Source organism: Rhinopithecus bieti, unplaced genomic scaffold (assembly GCF_001698545.2).
Source record: "Rhinopithecus bieti isolate Rb0 unplaced genomic scaffold, ASM169854v2 scaffold_30918, whole genome shotgun sequence".
NCBI lineage: Eukaryota > Metazoa > Chordata > Mammalia > Primates > Cercopithecidae > Rhinopithecus > Rhinopithecus bieti.
Window position 1 is genome coordinate 171,099 of NW_016813589.1, and position 7,002 is coordinate 178,100.

Consider the following 7,002-nt stretch of genomic DNA (forward strand, 5'->3'; position numbering starts at 1 on the left):
TTTTTTGGTTCCATATGAACTTTAAAACAGTTTTTTTCCAATTTTGTGAAGAAAGTAATTGGTAGCTTAATGGGGATGGCATTGAATCTATTAATTACCTTGGGCAGTATGGCCATTTTCACAATATTGATTCTTCCTATCCATGAGCATGGTATGTTCTTCCATTTGCTTGTGTCCTCTTTGATTTCACTGAGCAGTGGTTTGTAGTTCTCCTTGAAGAGGTCCTTTACATCCCTTGTAAATTGGACTCCTAGGTATTTTATTCTCTTTGAGCAATTGTGAATGGAAGTTCATTCATGACTTGGCTCTCTGTCTTTTACTGGTATATAAGAATGCATGTGGATTTTTGCACATTAATTTTGTATCCTGAGACTTTGCTGAAGTTGCTTATCAGTTTAAGGAGATTTTGGGTTGAGACAATGGGGTTTTCTAAATATACAATCATGTCGTCTGCAAACAGGGACAATTTGACTTCTTCTTTTCCTCACTGAATACCCTTTATTTCTTTCTCTTGCGTGATTGCCCTCCCAGAACTTCCAACACTATGTTGACTAGGAGTGGTGAGAGAGGACATCCCTGTCTTGTGCCAGTTTTCAAAGGAATTGCTTCCAGTTTTTGCCCATTCAGTATGATATTGGCTTTGGGTGTGTCATAAATAGCTCTTATTATTTTAAGATATGTTCTATCAATACTGAATTTATTGGGAGTTTTCAGCATGAAGGGCTTTTGAATTTTGTCAAGGTCTTTTCTGCATCTATTGAGATAATCATGTGGTTTTTGTCTTTGGTTCTGTTTATATGCTGGATTACGTTTATTGATTTGCATGTGTTGAACCATCCTTGCATCCCAGAGATGAAGCCCACTTGATCATGGTGGATAAGCTTTTTTATGTGCTTATCCACCGTGGTGGATTTGGTTTGCCAGTAGTTTATTGAGGATTTTTGTGTTGATGTTCATCAGGGATATTGGCCTAAAATTCTCTGTTTTTGTTGTATCTCTATCAGGCAGGCTTTGGTATCAAGATGATGTTGGCCTCATAAAATGAGTTAGGGGGATTCCCTCTTTTTCTATTGATTGGAATAGTGTCAGACGGAATGGTACCAACTCCTCCTTGTACTTCTGGTAGAATTCAGCTGTGAATTCATCTGGTCCTGGACTTTTTTTGGTTGGTAGGCTATTATTTATTGCCTCAATTTCAGAGTCTATTGTTCTATTCAGGGATTCAACTTCCTCCTGGTTTAGTCTTGGGAGAGTGTAAGTGTCCAGGAAAATATCCATTTCTTCTAGATTTTCTAGTTTATTTGCATCGAGGTGTTTATAGTATTCTCTGATAGTAGTTTGTATTTCTGTGGGGTCGATGGTGATATCCCCTTTATCATTTTTTATTGCATCTATTTGATTCTTCTCTTTTTTCTTCTGTATTAGTCCTGCTAGTGGTCTATCAATTTTGTTGATCTTTTCAAAAAACCAGTTCCTGGATTCATTGAATTTTTGGAGGGTTTTTTGTGTCTCTATCTCCTTCAGTTCTGCTCTAATCTTAGTTATTTCTTGCCTTCTGCTAGCTTTTGAATGTATTTTCTCTTGATTCTCTAGTTCTTTTAATTGTGATGTTAGGCTGTCAATTGTAGATCTTTCCTGCTTCCTCTTGTAGGCATTTAGTGCTATAAATTTCCCTCTACACACTGCTTTAAATGTGTCCCATAGATTCTGGAATGTTGTATCTTTGTTCTCATTGGTTTCAAAGAACATCTTTATTTCTGTCTTCATTTTGTTGTCTATCCAGTAGTCATTCAGAAGCAAGTTGTTCAGTTTCCATGTAGTTGAGCTGTTTTGAGTGTGTTTGTTAGTCCTGAGTTCTAGTTTGATTGTACTGTGGTCTGAGAGACAGTTTGGTATAATTTATGTTCTTTTATGCTGAGGAGTGCTTTACTTCCAACTATGTGGTCAATTTTGGAATAAGTGCGATGTGGTGCTGAGAAGAATGTATATTCTCTTGATTTGGGGTGGAGAGTTCGGTAGATATCTATTAGGTCTGCTTGGTGCAGAGTTGAGTTCAATTCCTGGATATCTTTGTTAACTTTGTGTTTTGTTGATCTGTCTAATGTTGACAGTGGAGTGTTAAAATCTCCCATTATTATTGTATGGGGGTCTGAGTCTCTTTGTAAGTCTCTAAGGGCTTGCTTCATGAATCTGGGTGCTCCTGTATTGGACGCATATATATTTAGGATAGTTAGCTCTTCCTGAAGAATTGGTCTCTTTACGATTATGTAATGGCCTTCTTTGTCTCTTTTGATCTTTGATGGTTTAAAGTCTGTTTTATCAGAGACTAGGATTGTAACCCCTGCTTTTTTTTGTTCTCCATTTGCTTGGTAGATCTTCCTCCATCCCTTTATTTTGAGCCTGTGTGTGTCTTTGCATGTGAGATGGGTCTCCTGAATACAGCAAACTGATGGGTCCTGATTCTTTATCCAATTTGCCAGTCTGTGTCTTTTAATTGGACCATTTTTTCCTTCATTTCAACTTTGGTGAATCTGACAATTATGTGTCTTGGAGTTGCTCTTTTCGAGGAGTAGAAGACTACATTTTTAAAAGTATATTTTATTCATTAGTGCGAATCTAGCATATTACTTAGTACTTGGTACATATCAGACAGTAAGTAAATATTTTTGACTATCTGAGTTGATGAATTTGTATAGTTTTGTAGTCAATTACATTTATATTTCTATTACAATACTGACAAAGTGGTTATCTATGTAGAACTCTCCAAAGATTATTTTCAGAAAGCAAACATCTTCTATCCAACAGTTATTTGTGAATTGCTTTCTATATTTGAAACCCTGTTCACTAGGGCTGTAACAGTCCTTATACTCACAAAGATTATTATTATTATTATTATTATTATTATTATTATTATTTGACAGAGTCTCACTCTGTCACCCAGGCTTGAGTGCAGTGGCATGATCTCGGCTCACTGCAAGCACCACCTCCCAGCTTCACTCCATTCTCCTGCCTCAGTCTCCCCAGTAGCAGGGACTATAGGCACCTGCCACCATGCCCGGCTAACTTTTTTTTTGTATTTTTAGTAGAGAAGGGGTTTCAACGTGTTAGCCAGGAAGGTCTTGATCTCCTGACCTCATTATCCACCTGCCTGGGACTCCCAAAGTGCTGGGATTACAGGTGTGAGCCATCATGCCCAGCACCAAGATTATTTCCTAAAGAAAAAGGCAGAGGCAATAAACAATTTATCAAGAAATTACAAGCAATTCTGTAGAAAAATGAGTTGGACACTATACATAGGGAAGATCATGCCTGAGGCAGAGTCAATTTTCAATGTGATGTTTAAATGAAGTTCTCATTGAGAAACTGTCATTTGTACAAGTAGTTGAAAGGGGTGAGTGAACAAACCATGTGGATATCTGAAGGAGGAGTTTCTCATAAATTATAAAGGCACTAACTTGAGAACTTGCTATATACACAGAACAGTGTGAATCTGTAATTTCTATTTGCTATGCTTCTCACTCAGGTGATTGACCTCAGCACTTCAGCCCATCTGCAGGTAGGTTTAAGACAGTCTCCAAATAAGTAGTATCTACTTAGAGGAGGGAGAGAGAGAAGAGCCATACTAAAAAACAGAGGGCAGGATGAAAGTGTACACTCTAGAGTAAGATCAATTTCTTCCCCGTTCCCTTTCCTTACTTCAAAATGTTCATTGCCAAGCCTGTTTCTGTTAGGCAGGGCATTGGAGAACTATTTGCTGAAGGAAATTAAGAGTCTCAATAAAATCTTCAAAACATACAATGAAGGGATTGAATGACCATCTTCTTACCGTGTAGTCCACATGTCAGTTTTCCCTATTCAGACAAGCAGAGCTCTCAGATCATAATTAGTCATAATTACTCTTAATGTTAAACAAACAACCAACAAATAGCAGCCATGAAAAGAAAGTCTACAACATGAAACACAGTCATCAAAAAGTTGGGGTGGGGTTTGGTGGCAGGGGAGAAGAGACTCAACCCAACTAATCCAAATAAGATCTTGGGAACTAAAACTTTAATTGCATAAAATATTATTCAACAATTACATAAGAGGATATGTATAAGCATGTATAAAGAAATAACAATATAAAACAAAAATCAAATAAAAGAAAGAGCTAAAAAAATTAAAGAATAAATTCAGAAGTTCCAATACATGACAAAAAATTTCAACAAAGAACAAATAATGCATAGGTTAACATACAAATTATTTTAAAATAATATTTTAAAAGATAATGTTAATATATAAATATTAATTTGAATACTTAAAACATCTTTTTATTATTAAAATGTCTCCATATGGAAAGGCATACCCTACTGTGTATGCAACAAGATGCATGAAATGATGCAAAAAACTTAATCTAAGGCAGCTGATCGTGAAGTCTTAGAACATGAGAAATAAAGACAACACCAGAATGAAAAGTTATGTTACAAATGATGGAACAGAAATTTTAAATTACATCAGATTTCTCATTAGCAATATGATTAAAATTTCTGATGAGAAAGAATTTCCAGTTTAAAATTATATACTCACTCAAATACTAGTGAAGCAGAAGGATAGAAAAGAAGACATTTACATTAATGCAAGCATTCTCAATATTTACTTCCCATTGTTCTTTTGACATAGAGCTGTTATGGAACGTAAGATCTGGGAAACAGGAAATCTAACACCATAAACAGGCGATGGATTGTGAGGGTTCCGCAAGCAAAGTATTACAATGACAGCATGTAGTAGGCTAGAATAGCCAGGCAGCACTTTGAGTAGCAGAAAGAAGGAGGCCTCTGGGGGCATGAAAAATGACCTTGATTGTTATCTAGTATGTTTAGATGTCTTTAAAGTGACATTGATAGATATACATCAGATCGAATGGAGCATGTGGAAGCAATTAAATTAGATACAAAAAAAAGCAGACAAGTTAAAACATGAGACAATCATTAATTTCAGAAAAACCAGTAAGTTTTATAACAAAGAAAATTAAATATGATTGAATATTGATGCAGAGATAGTTTAAATATATAATTTGTAATAAAAATACAGCTTTTGATTGAAAGAAAATGCTGATATAGCCATATATGGCAATATGTAGACAGTTGAAGTTAAAGGCATACTGGTATAATCAAATTTTACCTACCATACAGAAATCTGACATAAAATGTAAAATGTTGTCATACGAAATTACTAACATAGCATACTGTTTATGAATATAAAGGTAAATACCACTAATAACAGCTAAATATTTGAATATGGTTACCCTCTTGTGAGAGAGTAGGGACTGTGGAGGCTGAAGTCAAGTATTGTTATTTTCATTGTAGACTTAGTATCTTGTACATATTATTTATTTTTTACTAATTGAATGCATTTTAAGATAATACAGTTCAAAATGCTCTATACAATATAATGATGAACTGCATTATGCTGAAAGCAACCCATTGCAATAACATGCACATTTTAAATAAAAGCCTTAAAATCAGAAATTAAAAGCTTGTCATTGTCAGGCGACAGGATGGAGGAAAATGGTAAAGAACAGGCATAAATTGTTTTGAAATTTTTAAAAATGTTATAAGAATGAAGTTGAGTATTATCTCTATGCTCTGCCATAAACATTTTGATATTGATTTCTGTAATTATTCACTCATTTTCACATTTTTGGTAGAGATATTTTGAATAAGGAAGGAAATATAAATTTCTTCCTCTAAAGCTTCTTCGAACTTTTTTCGTATTACAACAGTGTCATGATCTTATGCTAAATTATTCAGCTGTAGTCCCCGCAGAACAATTTTTAAAATTATCCCCAAACTAAAGTCAGCTATTTATTTAAGAAAGTGTTCATTTTCCACAAAAATATTTCAGTCCCTCAACATAAACTCTATAGTTCTTCCACGTGGTAAGAATCTAGTCTGGTAAACAAATAAACTACAATCAATGAGAAAAGCACACAATAGGTAATCATTACTTGTTTGCAAAATGAACAAATTGAATGAATGTTGTTATAGCAAATTAAGAAAAACCCAAAGTGTGGATTGCATTACATTCTAATATCCATTTTTAGCATCTTCCTTTGGAAGGCTAGCAATAAGCTCAGCAAGTTATTTTAATCATGAGGAAGACAAACAATTGCCAAACCTAGTGCAGAGAAGCCACAAAAGAACCATCTGTTTTTCACTGCTGAATAAATGATCAGCAGCAATAAAGAATTTTTTGCCAACTTTTCAGAAAGGCAAATTGCCTTGGAAGAAGGAATAAAAGTGAAGTCCGACATCTACAACCATGTTATATTGAATTATTTCTATAACACAAGCATTTTCTAATTGTAATATATTATTTACGGCAAAAATATTTGTTCATCTTATTACTCTATAAGGAATATTAAATAAATAGAAATTTGCCATGGATCCGTTCTAGGCTGCTTTATCATCTTTCTATATCTATTCTATCTCAATCATCTCATCAGATCAGAATTTAATTTTCACCTCTGGGTGTGTGACTGCCATATCTGTGTTTTTAGCCTCTACTTTTTTCTTATTCTGAATTTCGAGCCCCGGGTTTTTAATATCTCCAAATATTCTAGGATTGCTTCAAATTATGGTACATCTCCCATCTCAGATTTTCTCTTCTATTTTTTTCTTATTTATGCACATATTAACCTTCATTTGTCCAATCACCTGAGCTCAAAACCTTAGTGCCTTTCTTCTTGTTTGATTCTGTAATTTCTTGCCAATTGCATGTATCTTTCCTCAACAATGTTTTCACACGTATACTCATCGTTTATCCCGTTTTTCGCTTTCCCAGTTGACATTTACCTTACCTTTCATCTTTTCATTACCTTTCATCTAGCAAGCAAGCTTAATTACTACCCTATGTATTGTTAGCATATACTTTCTTCAGGAAAACCAACACTGGTGAACTCTTCGGTCAGAAATCACCAATGAATGCTCCTTCAGCATTTTTTTTTTTTTTTTTTTTTTTTTT